General features: G+C 45.0%; 1 protein-coding gene across 1 annotated transcript in view; it reads right to left on the reverse strand.

Moving 5' to 3' along the window:
* si:ch211-171b20.3 (uncharacterized) overlaps positions 1-15,460 on the reverse strand; it is a 307,602-nt gene that overhangs the window by 56,327 nt on the left and 235,815 nt on the right. The window lies entirely within an intron of this gene.

The raw sequence follows: 15,460 nt of genomic DNA on the forward strand, positions 1-15,460 counted from the left end.
CATCAACATCATGTATGGCTAAGGTTGTACATCCTGGTTTGTCCCTACAAATTCCTTTAAATGCTGTTAGTAGTCTTCTCGTTGTTCTGCATCTAAATATGAAAGCATAGTGTCCAATTTCCCTAACACATCAGTGTTAGCTAACTTGATAGTAAGAGGTTCAATTTAAGAACAGTCTAGGCCTCCTTCTGCCTCACCCTCACTATTCCTTTCATCCTTCACTGTCCCTACTACCTGACATACTTGTGCTTATTCTCCACCCAGTGATGACATTGTTTCAACATGACATATGACAGCTGATTCTTTTTCCAGCGATTTGGGGTGTCAATCAAATAATTTACTTTACCAGTTCTTTTGACCACTTTATATGGACCACTGGACAGTGCTTTCAGCAATTCTGTAAAGGCAGTAATACTAACAACTGGTTGAAATGTTCAGGTCTTGGCATGCTTGTCTGCCCATTTCTTCATGGTTGTTTGGGAAGGTTGAAGGTGTTCCTATGCCACTTTGCAGGCTCTTATGAGTCGTTCCCAGAACACAGATACAGAATCTAACACAGAAGATTTGTCCCTCTGTTCTAAAAACCTTTCTTTAATTAGGTTTAGAGGGAGGACCTCTTATCTCATGTCCATAAATTAATTCAAAAGGACTAAAACTGGTAAACTCATTAGTTGAATCCCTAGTGGCAAACAAAGGAAATTCGAGCTCTTTATCCCAATCATGGAGATATTCATGATAGTATACCCTGATCATCGCTTTGAGGGTCTGATGGTACCTTTCTGAAGCCCCTTATGTCTGTGACTTTTAACTGTGATATATCCAAATTATCCATAACTTCCTGAAAATTTTAGATTTCCAGAAGGCACTTGATAAGGTACCATATCAAAGGTTATTGCAAAAAAATAAAAGCTCATGGTGTAGGGGATAACATATTGGCATGGATAGAAGATTGGCTAGCTAACAGGAAATAGAGACTAGGCATAAATGGGTCATTATCCGGTTGGCAAGATGTAACGAGTGGTGTGCCACAGGGATCTGTGCTGGGGCCTCAATTTTTTACAATTTATATAAATGATTTAGATGAAGGGACCGAAGGTATGATTGCTAAATTTGCTGATGACACAAAGATAGGTAGGAAAGTTGGTTGTGAAGAGGACATAAGGAGGCTACAAAGGGATATAGATAGGTCAAGTGAGTGGGCAAAAATCTGGCAGATGGAGTATAATGTGGGAAAATGTGAAGTTGTCCATTTTGGCAGGAAGAATAAAAAAGAAGCAGATTATCTAAATGGTGAAAGATTGCAGAGCTCTGAGATACAGAGGGATCTGGGTGTCCTAATGCATGAATCGCCTAAGGTTAGTATGCAGGTACAGCACGGAATTAGGAAAGCTAATAGAATGTTATCGTTTATCGTGTAGGGAATTGAATAGAAAAGTAGAGAGGTTATGCTTCAGCTATACAGGGCATTGGTGATACCACATCTGGAGTACTGTGTACAGTACTACCTGCCCATTTACCTCCTCTCTCCTCACTATCCCAGGCCCCAAACACTCCTTTCAGGTGAAGCAGCGATTTACTTGTACTTCTTTCAATGTAGTATACTGTATTCGCTGCTCACAGTGTGGTCTCCTCTACATTGGGGAGACCAAGCGCAGACTGGGTGACCGCTTTGCGGAACATCTCCGCTCAGTCCGCAAGCAGGACCCTGAGCTTCCGGTTGCTCGCCATTTCAACACTCCCCCCTGCTCTCATGCTCACATCTCTGTCCTGGGATTGCTGCAGTGTTCCAGTGAACATCAACGCAAGCTTGAGGAACAGCATCTCATCTACCGATTAGGCACACTACAGCCTGCCGGACTGAACATTGAGTTCAATAATTTCAGAGCATGACAGCCCCCCACTTTACTTTCATTTTTAGTCATTTTTAGTTATTTTTTCTTCCTTCTTTTTTTTTTACATTCCTTTTTACATTTTTTACAATCCTTTTTGCATTTATTTCATTTCATCTTAGTTTGCTCAGTTTGCTCACCCACTGTTTTTTTCAGGTTGTTTTTCTTCAGGTTTGCACTTGCTGCTGTTCAATATTCAGTATATTCACACCTAATCTGTACTAATGCTTTGTCTTTCAACACACCATTAACATATTGTTTGCCTTTGCTCCGTGACCTTTTGGTCAGCTATGTGGCCTGGTCCAATCTGCACCTTCTCCTTTGTTATCTCTTGCCCAACCCCCACCTCACTTGTTTATAATCTGTGACTTTTCTAATATTTGTCAGTTCCGAAGAAGGGTCACTGACCCGAAACGTTAACTCTGCTTCTCTTTCCACAGATGCTGCCAGAACTGCTGAGTGAATCCAGCATTTCTTGTTTTTGTTACAGTATTGGTCTCCTTATTTAAGGAAGGATGTAAATGCGTTGGAAGCAGTTCAAAGAAGGTTTACTAGATTGATACCTGGAAGATTGATACCTGGAATGGGCGGGCTATCTCATGAGGAAAGATTGGACAGGCTAGGCTTGTATCCGCTGGAATTTAGATGAGTAAGAGGCGACTTGATTGAAACATATAAGATCCTGAGGAGCTTTGACAGGGTGGATGTGGAAAGGATGTTTTACCCTTGTGGGAGAATCTAGAACCAGGGATCACTGTTTCAAAATAAGGGGTCGCCCTTTTAAGACAGAGATGAGGAGAAATTTTTTCTCTCAGAGGGTCGTGAGTCTTTGGAACTCTCTTCCTCAAAAGGCAATGGAAGCAGAGTCTTTGAATATTTTTAAGGCAGAGGTAGATAGATTCTTGATAAGCAAGGGGGTGAAAGGTTATCGGGGGTAAGTGGTAATGTGGAGAAATCAGTTCAGCCATGAAATTATTGAATGGTGGAGCAGCCTCGAGGGGCCGAGTGGCCTACTCCTGCTCCTAATTCGTATGTTCATATATTTGTATGTTCGTACATAAAATTGGAACCTTGATCCAACTGAATCTCAATTGGTAATCCATATCGAGTGAAGAACTGGGTTCTCTACTACTACCTTGGCAGAAATTGTTCTCAAGGGAATGGCCTCTCGGAACCAAGTAGCCATATCCATGATAGTGATTATATACTGGTGTTCCACTTTTGTTTTTGGTAAAGGTCCTACACAGTCTACCAACACCCTGGAAATGGTTCCCAAAAAATTGGTATGGGAATTAGAGATGCCGGTTTTATGGCAGTTTGCGGTTTTCCCACAATCGGGCACGTATGGCACATTTAACAAAACTGCACCATATCCTTGGAAAGACCTGGCCAATAAAAATGTCGACTTATACGTGATTGGGTCTTCCAGATCCCCGCATGTCCCGCTATAGGAATTTCTTGCGTTATCCTTAATATTTCCTGGTGATATTTGCACTGTACCAATATCTGGTGAACAACCGTCCATTCTTCATCTGCAAGTCAGTTAGGAAGTCTCCACTTCCTCATCAGACTCCCATTTTTAATATAGTATCTTTCCAGAACTCCCTTTGTTTCAGCTTCAGTTAAAGCCGATTGTGCCACTTTATTTATCTCTGGATTGGCTTGCTGAGCCTTGATCAGAGAATATTTATTGAACATTTCCTCCCAATTATCCAAATCCCCAAAGAAAGTTTCAGATATTCGACTATCTGACGGTGGTGCCAATTTCACCTACGACAATGGAACTTGTTTAGCCATTGCTCGGGTCCCCACACATGAAGGCAAAATTCTTGGAACCTTTTCCTGCAACTGTTCTGTCTCTTTGATTTCACTTGGTCTTTCCGTGACTGTTGGAGAAGTTATCACCTTCGTTCCAGCCAAATCATTCCCCAGGAGTAGGTAAACTCCATCTTCTGGCGAACTATGGACAACTCCTACCATTCCAGACATTAGTCATATTCTAAGTGCACCCGATACAAAGCTACAGATATATACTCCCCTCCAATACCATTCACTAAAACCTTTTCATTCCAGTGAGCTCTCTGGTGGAAGTGTTATGCCTTTCCCCAGAAAAAGAGTTTAGGTGGCACCTGTATCCCTAAGTATAACTATAGGTTTATCTGCCTCACTTGAGGGATAAGGACTTACCTTTCCTTTTGACAAGAATTTCCTATAACTCTCAGGTATCTTTGTCACATCCCCCGCAGTCACAGCGGTTTTTGTACTTGGCCTTACAGCTGCAGACAGAGCTACAGCCTGATCTGTCATACTCTCTGTCAGGGCCCCTTTCTTTGCATTGGCTTTGTGTATCCCAGTCGGTCCCAGGGGTTTACCCCGCAACTTCCAGCATTCTGCACGAAGGTGTTCTGTGACAATGGTAACACTTAGGCTTCCACCTTCAGCATCTTCCTTTCTGAGGTGGAGATGCCAGGGAATTCCCAGCTGTCCCTTCTTGTCCCCGGCTACTTGCTTTCCTTTCACCCTCCCACCTTCTTTCCTTCTCAGGTTTGCGGCGGTGATGGACAAAGGGTTTGGGTTTATAAACAAGCTTGCAATCATCAGCGATATCCACTGCCTGTCTGGCTGTTGAAACGTTTGGTTCTCTACATGGGTTTTTACTAATGGAGTGAGTGAATTTTTAAATTCTTCCAGAAGAATTAATTCTCTAAGGTTCTCATACGTGGCCTCTACCTTTAGTGCCCGCATCCAATGATCAAATTTAATTTGCTTTAACGTCTCAAATTCTGTATAAATGTGTATAGGTCTGCCCAGACAGTCATTGAGTCATAGAGTTATACAGCACAGAATCAGGCCCTTTGGCCCACCGTCTGCAGAGGTTCTGAAATTCCTGCCGGTAAGCTTCAGGGACCAACTCATAAGCAGTGAGAATAGCCTTTTTTGCCATCTCATAATCTACAGAAGCCTCCTCAGAAAGCATGGCATAAACTTCATGAGATCTGCCCAGCAACCTGCTTTGCATAAGCCGTGTCCAGCTTTCCTTAGGCCACTTCCTCTGTTTGGCTATCTTTTCAAAAGAAATGAAAAATGCCTCTACGTCCCTTTCCTCAAATTTTGGGAGGGCTTTTACGAATTTAAACAGCTCTCCACTGGGTCCTGGGCTTGAGACAAGCTTTTTCCCACCTAAATTTTCACTGGGGTCAAGGGCATCCTTTTTTTCTCTAGTTCCAGCCTTCTAATCTAGTATTCCCTTTCTCTCTCCTTTTCCTCCCTTTCTCCTGCCCTTTCTCTCTCCTGCTGCTCTGCTTGCTCCCTTTGAAATGCTTTGTCTTTTGCCCTTTCCTCAAGTTCAAGCTGCTTCATCTGCAACTGAATTTTAGCTAATTCAACCATATTACCATCTAATTTGCCTTCTGCTTCTTCCAGTTGCAAATGCTGTGCTATTACTTCAATTATGTTTGCTTTCTTCGTTCCTGGTTTTAACTCTAATGCCAACAGGTCTGCCAAATCTTTTAGTCTAACCTTAGTTAAGTTCCTCAAATCACTCATAGATACATCCCCTTTCCCCAGAAAGGTCATAACAACTAACAAAGACATTCTGGTAGTGTAAACTTTACTCTAATGCACAAGAAACCTCATTTTTCCTTTTCCTTTTCTTTAATTATTATTACCCCACTTACAATTGTATGTCATCGGCGTTGGGTTATCCTGCACAGAGCCCCCAATTATATGTTATGACCAAGGCGGGAGGAGTGCACTGTTTTTTCTAGTTCCACTTCTCCACAGGTCACAACTTATATTTAAATGTTTACCCAATTACCAATCATAGACTATTTTTATCCCAGAATAAAATACACCAACCGGGTTTCTGTGACAAACAACAAAATTATCAGTGTATTATAAAACAAGATATAACCAGTAACAAAACAAAGCATTAACACACAGAGTGAAATATGAAAGTCCCCTTTTACCTTAGTGTGCACGCACGCACGCACACACACACACACATCGGTTAACCGAAAAAATAGAGATTTTCTTTTTAGAGCTCTGTTAGAAAAAAAAGACAAAAAAGAATACTTTGGTCAAATACTTGCTAATTCTTGAAGAAAAAAGGAAAAGATATGGAATGAGGTCAGTTGTCCCTATTTTGACTTGGTGTCTCAAATACGCGTAGACGGCTGTCACCGGAATCTTCCTGGAACAATTCTTTTCAGGCAATGTCGAAGATCAGTTTGGCAGGTTTTCCAGGTGAAATGTGACAACAGGGGTTTATGGAAGAACTTTCGGGAGAAATGCAGCATCAATTTCTCTATTTCTTACACTCGCTTCAAAGAGCTTCTCAAAGAGATCAAAAAGCTGGCAGGCTTTTCAAAAAGATGGAAATAGGCTGAGCTGGAGTTTTGTCCTTGGCAGGTTAATTCTTAAACTCCTTTCAGAACACTGTCCAAACCCCAGCTGACTGTCCAAAGCGAAAGCGAAAACAATCTCGAGTCAAGCCTCCTGACCCCTTTAAACCTTGACCAGTTACTTCTCTGTAAACATCTCCCCCAAGTCAAAAGGTACCTGCTGGGTATTTATCTGAAGACAGGTGGCTTCCAGTAAAGGGTTGTTTACAAGTCAAGTCCAAAAGACCTTCCAATGACCCCAGTGAAAAAAAAATCCATGGATTCCTTTTCAGTTTTTCCAAACAAAACAATGTCCATAAATCTAAAAAAAAGTGGTTCCTGACAACACAGTGGCCCACTTAAGTCATCAGACTGCACCAAACTGCGCACATGGGCTCCTGCTCTCTGTACATGCGCAGCGTTCCGCCTTGCCAGGACTTGTTGGAAACGGCATTGTGTAACGCACCTGGTTGGCATCCGCGAATGCGCTTTACGTGTACTGCAACGCCATCGTCAATCTTTGGCGCGAGTTTCTGAAAGTGGAAGGAGGAGCGGTTTCGTTGTGGTCGTAGTCGTATTTTCTGGCATTTTCTTGGAAAGAGGAGTGTTCTCTTGCGATTTCATTGGAAAGAGCAGACTTCTCTTATGATTTTATTGGAAAGAGGAGAGTTTTCTTGCAGCCATAGTCGTTTTGGAGATTTCAGTTTTCGTCAGTGGAATAGAGAGCCAAACGTTCATTCACCACAAGGCTCTCCAGGAACAATCTCCTCAGTTCTGCATAGCAGAGACTTGGCCTGTCTGTTTCACAGGAATGCTGGTGACACAAAACTCATGGATCCATGCACAGCAGTGCCTCTAATGCCTCATGTACTTAATAAAATTGCTCAATAATTAAACATGGAATTGGTGAGGTTACTTTGTTGATATCATTCCCTACTTTGCAACTGTACTTCAGATATTTCAACTGTGGTCCTTAACTGTGGAGTTAAAATCAGAACTGCCTGAAGAGGGGTATGCAAAAGGCAGGGGCCAGACACCTGGAATACGTGCCGTACAGTTGAGAAGTAGGGGTGCGAGCGGCTGGATGGGGGGGCTCTAAACCTCGAGGGAGTGGCTGGATGGGGGGCTCTGAACCTGGAGGGAGCAGCTAGATGGGGGGGCTCTGAATCTGGAGGGAGCGGCTGGATAGAGGCTCTAAACCTGGAGGGAGCGGCTGGGTGGCTGGGGCCGGAAGTGAGAGGCCGGAGATTGGTGCAGGGGCTGGAAGCGGGGAGCGAGCAGCCAGATAGAGCCGGGTGGGGGGGAGGATGGGGAAGCAGGGAGCAAGCGGCTGGAGACCTTTGTGGCAGTGGGCGCGGGGAGCGGCTGGAGAGCAGTACGTCTTGCCTTGACAGGGCTAACTGGCGCATGCGCAGGAAAATGCTCTCCTCCTCCCCACCGCCCACCCCCAGCCACTGACTGCGGGCCACTCGCTCCCTGCTTCCCCCCACCCTGCTCGCTTCCCCCTTCTTCCCCCACCAGACCCCCCCCCCGCTCTCTCCGGCCGCTCGCTCCCCGCTTACCCCTCCACCCCAGTCTCTCCGGCCACTCGCTCCCCACTTCCCCCCCGCGCTCCCCGGCCACTCGCTCCCTGCTTCCCTCCCGCATCGCGCCGCCCGAAGAAACAAGGCTGGGCCGTGAGGGGTGATGGGGCGATGTAGGAGCACATGGCTCGGAGCTAGCGTCTGGAGGGATGGAGGAGGGAGGAAGCGGGAAGCGAGCGGCCGGAGAGAGCGGGAGGGGTGGGGGGGAAGCGGGGAGCAAGTAGCCGGAGACGAGCGGGGGCGCTGAGACCTCCAGAATTACGGAGGGTGTGCAGCACTGTCAGAGGTACTGTACTTCTGATGAGACTTTATACATTCTTCGAGTGTCCAACATTTCCAGTGTGTGCTGCCATGGGTTTAAGTTGCTTTTCTGTGATTAATTGAGCAGTGCCATCTTTAGTGCTGGCAGCTGCCTGAACGTCGCCGATTCTGATGTTTTAGTGAAACAAGCTGCATTTGCGCATGTGCCATTACAGCGCCTCCTAGTGTTTGCATTGTCACCAAATGCATCCAAATCTAAAATACATGATTCCTCAAAAAAAAAATAGAAGCACTGTCATAACAAAATCCAGAGAGAGAGGACAGGTCAGAGATGAGACAGGGTTCAGACTTCACTGGGTGTCCTAGAAGGATGAGAAGATCTCACAGAAAAAGAAACCCTCCTGATAGACTTTCTCTGTAAACTAGGTTTGAGAGGCATAAACAGTTTTGTTATATAAATATGTGTACAATTTCAACTTTATTGATGGAGATTGGTAGAATTATTTCTATTTTTTTTCACGTTTTGGGTATTATTAGTTTTAAGGTGACCTATGTAATAAAACAGTTCGCTACATTGCTGTAATGTGTAGTGGTGACTTCACCTTTAAGAAACCTTACCTTTAAGAGATCAGGCTACTGATGACATCATCAGACATATATAAAGCGGAGACATTAGTTTGAGAGACACACTCAGCACATGGCTTGCATGGAGAAAATACAAAGATCAGTAAGGAAAAGAGCCATATCTGAGATCATAGAATATAGATAAGTAAGACAATAGTGTTTGTGTTGAATCCAAATATAAAACCTGCAGTTATCATTTCATGAAAACTTAAGAAAACATAGCACAACACTACAATTATAACAGTATCAGTATTTAGTGGAACTCTGTTCTTGCTCCGGGGGATCTTTGTGTGTGTGTCTGATTGGAGCTGGTTATGGATTTAGTTTTATGGTTCTCACAGTAAACTGTCCTGGAAACCACCTACTATTGGTGTACTGTGTCATTCTTGATAAGATACAAACCCAATAGAAGAGAATACTTATCAATATCGAAGTGGTTGGATTTAGCACACAGCACCAATGTTCTCTGATGCTGCGTTGGAGTCCCTGGCCCAATCAGTGGACAGGAGATGGCATATCCACTTCCCCCAAATCCAACCCCTGCCTCCTCCACCCTCTCTCCAGGAGGCAGCAAAACTCCTAGGTATCAACTCAGGAAATAGTGAGAAGAGGTTGCAGAGCATGTCATTGCCAGGAACTTAGCACAAAGGACATGTCTGCATCCTGGAAAAAGATCAAATACCTCATTAGAGTTGTCATGGTAGAATACTGCTCTCTTATGCTGCTCACAACTCCACCACTTAGAAAGGTTCATCATAATTTCCTTGCTTTTGTACTCTGTACCTCTATTTATATAGACCAGGATCCCGTATGCCTTTTTAACTACTTTCTCAACCTGCCCTGCCACCTTCAATGATTACCCCAGATCCCTCTGTTCCTGCACCCTTTAGAAATGTACCCTTTATATTCCCTCTCCTCATTCTTTCTACCAAAATGTATCACTTCACATTGCTCTGGATTAAATTTCATCTGCCTACGTCCTCTTGAAGCTGATCACTATCTTCCTCAAATTCACAATACTTACAAGTTCTGTGTCACCCACAGATTTTGAAATTGTGTCCTGTGCACTCAAGTCTAGATCATTAATATATATTTAAAAAAACAGGGATCTCAACACTGACCTCTGGTGAACCCCACTAGTATACCTTCCGCAGTCCAAAATACAACTGTTCACCGCTACTCTCTGTTTTCTGTCACTCAGCCAACTTCATATCTATGCAACCACTGCTCTTTTTATTCCACGGGCTTCAACTTTGCTGACAAGCCTATTATGTTGCACTTTATCAAACACCTTTTGGAAGTCCATGTACTCCACATCAACTGCATTACCCTCATCAACCGTCTTAGTTACCTCATCAAAAATCTTAATCAAATTAATTTAACACGATTTGCCTTTAACAAATCCATACTTGTACAAGTGACTGTTAATTATGTCCTGGATTATCATTTCTAAAAGCTTTCCCACCACTTAGGACAAACTGATTAGCCTATATTTGCTGGGTTTATCCATACACCCATTTTTTTTCACAAGGGTGTAACATTTTCAACTCTCCAGTCTTCTGGCACCACACACATATCTAAAAAGGATTGAAAGATTATGGCTAGTACCACTGCAATTTCCACCCTTACCTCCCTCAGCATCTTCCGATGCATCCCATCCTGTCCTGGTGGCTTATCAACTTTAGGTACAGCCAGCCTTTCTAAAATATCCTTTTTATCAGTTCTCAGCCCATCCAGTATCTTGGGCAGCACCTTTTTAGGTAAAGACAGATGCAAAGTACTCATTTAGTACATCAGTCATGCTTTCTGCCTGCATGCAGGACACTCTTTGCAGGACAAATTGGCACAAAACCCGAGGCAGCAGGAGCTAACCGGGGGTGGAGGCGGGGGGGTTTGTTGGGAGGGGGGCAGGCACGGCTGCATGTCCTTACCCACCATGGAGATGGTTGTCGCCATCATTAGAGTGCCCATTGCTGATGCCGTGACCAGCGGTGGAACAGAAACCGTCGAAGATGATGGTATCCTCATACCTAATCCTCCTCCTCACATCCCATTTTCCCCTGATCCCACAATCTTTTCCTTCCCCCTTCCCTGCAGCACAGCTGCAGTCCTGTGCCTTCCTCCGTTCAGACACCCAATAACTACAACCTGGCATGAAAAAGATCTCCATCACTTGCATTCACAGCCACCAGCTTAGATACTGACAGTGTGTGTAATTTAAAGAACAACTTAGAGGTGGGATCTGCCAAGACACTGGATGGGAACAAGTGTGCTGCAGCCAGACTAGGTGCATAGGTGCCAGCTCACCAGAGGGTGAGGTTATAAAGGAGTTCTGCTGCAGAGGATTTAGATGAGCACTGATATGGCAGGCTGCAGAAGAAGGCTGATGGATATGCACAATGAAATGCTTGGTGCATTGACAGGGCTACCTGAAAGCCTGCAATCATTGTCAGGGAGCATGGAGGAGTCTGGTACCAACTTTGCACAAGGCTTTGTGCAGAGCTTGCAGCTCATCTTTTCCAACATGGATGTGATGACCAACACTGTGTGCACACTTGCAGAACCAACCACGATGTAGTGGGACCCTTGCTTTTCCTGATATATATTAATGACCTAGACCTTGGTGTACAGGGCACAATTTCAAAGTTTGCAGATATTACAAAACTTGGAAGCATTGTGAACTGTCAGGAGAATAGTGTAGAACTTCAAAAGGACATAGACAAGTTGGTGGAATGGGCAGACAGGTGGCAGATGAAGTTCAATGCAGAGAAATGTGAAGTCATTCATTTTGGCAGGAAGAACATGAAGGGACAATATAGCATAAAGGCTCCAATTCTAAAGAGGGTGCAGGAGCAAAGGGACCTAGGTGGACATGTGCATAAGGTATTGAAGGTGGCAGGACAGGTTGAGAGAGCAGTTAATAAAGTATACAGTATCCTGGGCTTTATTAATAGGGGCATAGAGTACAAGAGCAAGGCAGTTATGTTGAACTTGTATAAGATACTAGTTCGGCCTCAGCTGGAGTACTGCCTCCACTTTAGGAAAGATGTGACGGCATTGGAGAGTGTACAGAATGGTTGCAGGGATGAGGAATTTCAGTTATGAAGATAGATTGGAGAAGTTAGGACTGTTTTCCTTGGAGAAGAGAAGGCAGAGAGGTGATTTGATAGATGTATTAAAAATCATGAGGGGTCTGAACAGAATAGATAGAGAGAAACTGTTCTCACTTGTGAAAGGATTGAGAATGAGAGGGCACAGATTTAAAGTATTTGGTAAGAGAAGCAAAAATAACATGAGGGAAAACTTTTTCACGCAGCGAGTGGTTAAGGTCTGGAATGCGCTGCCTGAGAACGTGGTGGAGGTAAGTTCAATTGAAGCATTCAAAATGGATTTAGACAGTTATATGAAAAGGAAGAATGTGCAGGGTTATGGGGAGAACACAGGGGAATGGAACTGAAGGAATTGCTCTTTCAGAGAGCCAGTGCAGACACAATGGGCTGCATGGCCTCCTTCTGCATTGCAACGATTCTGTGAATAGTCAATATCTGAGATTCCATTTGTTGCATCTTCTGGTTGTTTTCTGGTTCCCAGATGTTGGAAATAATCACACTTTAAACTTGGAAAGGCTTTAGTCTTTGTTTATTCCATTCAACCAGCATGCTGCCTGGTGTAGGACTACTTGAGACTGGTTTTCGATTACATGCCACATGGCTCTCCATGAATGTGCCCCACTGGAGCACTTACACATAACAATTAGTTCCAAGCTAATTAGTTTCTTGCACTTTACACATAGTATAACAATATATAACACCATTGCAGCCGTACAACATCTGGGTGCTGCAGTGGAAGCTCAGACATTTGTAATGCAAGGTCAGCCTCCATCAGACTGCTGCCATCATGCTGCAGATACCAGTGTTCAAAGGGACTTGCAGGGTGTCACAGTATTCCTGCAATCTGTCCCCCAACAGATTACTAGGATTGCTGAGGTGTCACCTTGGGTGAGTGGCAGTGGCTCCATGGAGCCATGAACTTGCTGTTCGCTCTCAGCATTTGTTCTCCCACCCCTGCCACTTTGCCAGTGCCCTTGCAGTTGCTTGTCAGCCAGCAGGGCAGCTTGGACTGCTGCTGCCCATGGCCAGTTGGTGCAGTCTGAAGCTGGGCCTTCTAGGCCCAGAGTCCTTGAGGGCATTCTCCAAGGCCATCTATAGTCTCCCCTAGTGAAAGTCAGCAGCCTTCCACCAGCCATGCTGCAGCCACTAGGGTAGCATTGCATAGGAGCACTAGAACAGGCAAAGGCACACAGAAGGCAGGCACAAATAGATTGCACAATGGTGAATAATTGATGTTTGTATGCAATAGGCATGGTTGGAATGTTTCTTTTGTGTTGGCTTTTATTTTTGCGTTGTGGCCAAGCAGATGTTGTGAGGGTAAGTGACATAGGGAAGGTAAGCTTTGGGACTGTGGGTGGTTGAGGAATTGGGGTTGTATTTACTGAAATCGCTGTTGAATGAGTCGTTCACAGACAGCCTGGCCAAAAAGGGACTGTCTAGGTGCTTTCTCCCATCTGCTAATCAGCTAGTTTCCTTATAGCTAATAGCAATGGTGGTGCCCTCATGATGGCGAGGTTGTGCAGCATGCAGCAGACCACCACAAATCTTGGCATGCACTTTGCCAAGTATTGCAGGGTTCCTCCAAAACAGTCCAGGCAGCAGAAGTATTGTTTCAACATCCCAATGGTCTACTTTATCACATTTCTTATGCCAGTATGGCTTTCATCGTATGCACACTGTCCATGGGAGCTATCTCATCAAAGGATAGCCCTTGTCACCCAGCAGTCTTCTGGTTTGTCATGATGGCTGAAATGCAGATGGCACAAATGCAAATGGCACATGGGCTGCTGCAGGATGAAGACATCATGACTGCTGCCAGGATACCCAGCATTGACCTGCATGATATGATGCATATGGTAACACGCCGACTGCATGTTGAAGTATTGGACTTCCTTCCACTTGAGGTCCATCTCAGAGTTGACTTGCGTCGTCCACAATGTGATGTGTGTGCAGTCAAAGGCACCCTGTATCATAGGCAAGCCTGTAATCCTAGCGAAGCCAAGTGCTCGCTTCTTCGGTTTCTCTCTGGCAATAGCGAATGAAATGCATTCAGCTTTCTTGGAGTACAGAGCCTCAGTGAACTCCCTTATGTATCAGTGGATGGCAAACTGGGAAATGTTGCAAATATCAAATGCTCCAGCCTGAAATGAGCCAGACGCATAAAAGTTCAATCAACTTCACAGCCACTGGCAATACTGTCCTTGCCCTTCTCTGAGGTTGCAGTTGTGGATGCAGCAGGTGGCTGATTTCAGTGAGGACATTCTGAGTGAAGCACAGACACCTGACACACTGATCTGGATTTTAATTCTGGGGTCCAGCGCCCGACGTCGGGTGTATTTCGAGGACCAAATCCCGCATTGCATTGGTGCCTGATGCCCGACACAATTTTTTCCGATCTGGCCAATTAGTGGTCAGGGAGCGGGCTTGTCATCCAATTAAGGATGGTGGGCAGGCTCTTGAGGCTGGAAGGCCTATAAGAGGCCCACCAGCACTCTCAGATCAGCAGCCCCACCTTCAGAGATGGAAGCCGCCGATGTATATAGGAGAGACAGAGGGCGCCTCAAGATGGAGGTGCCTTCTGAAGACTTTTGCAAAAAGTTAGATTAAAGCTGCCAATCTGCTACTGTGGAAGGGGAACCCTCCACACGGCAGTCTGTGGCTGCAGCTGTGGCCATCTCGATATGTCACCTACAGGAGTCAGGGGTGGGGGAGGTTTAAATTGATGCCAAAGCGCTGTCCACCCCTCCAAGTCTGCTGTCGGAAGGCTGCCTCCATGCATCGGCCGGGCTTTGGCCACTGTGAAGCTTTCATTGACCCTTCAATTGCTTTAACAGACCACCCACCTCTTGCAGGTGGGTAACTGTCACCCCCCTAAACCTGTCTCTACCAAAATGGGCTGGAGGTGGGTACATGCCAGTAAACTGACATGCTACTATCCAATGGCAATTTTCTGTCCCTCCCACCTTCAGTACCGCATTCAACGAGAATCAAACATTCTGCTTATTGTTCCTCGCTGAGGTTCAGGAAGGTTCCCTGAACACCCTGGACGGATATGGCCTCCTGCTGAAAGCCCTTCACCCCCTCTTTTCTCTTCCAGCAGCTTGTCCTGCTGTATGGCGTCTCTCCTCCTTCTCCCTGTCATGCTGTAGTCCAAGAGGAATGCGTACTACTGGACCCATGTCTGGTTGCAAATGGTTGGTGGTGATTCTTTGAAGCCAGGACAAAGTCCTTCAGATATGCCTCACCACCCCATGTAAACTTTAGCAACTTTTCAGAACTCTAGAAAGCACCAAAAACTTCTACAATCTCAGCAACAGCCAACAGAAATCAATCAGAAATCAATAACCTGTAAGTAGTTGATGATCTTTTTAAATAGCGCTGGTGGAGGTCCTTCCTGCTACTGAACGCGTATTTCAGAGACAATGTTTGCTGGAGCATTTAGCTCCAAAATGGCAATGCTGGCGACTAATCAGTGTTACACGCTGATTGACGTCACAATCTTCCTATTCAACTGTCCAGCGAACACTCCCTGCAGACAGGTTCATTAACATTCACCAAAATAGCATCTGGCGCAACTCACACCAGAAGTGCACTTTGGAGGCAAAACGGCA

This window comes from Heterodontus francisci, chromosome 5 (genome assembly GCF_036365525.1).
Source record: "Heterodontus francisci isolate sHetFra1 chromosome 5, sHetFra1.hap1, whole genome shotgun sequence".
In the NCBI taxonomy this organism is placed as follows: Eukaryota; Metazoa; Chordata; class Chondrichthyes; order Heterodontiformes; family Heterodontidae; genus Heterodontus; species Heterodontus francisci.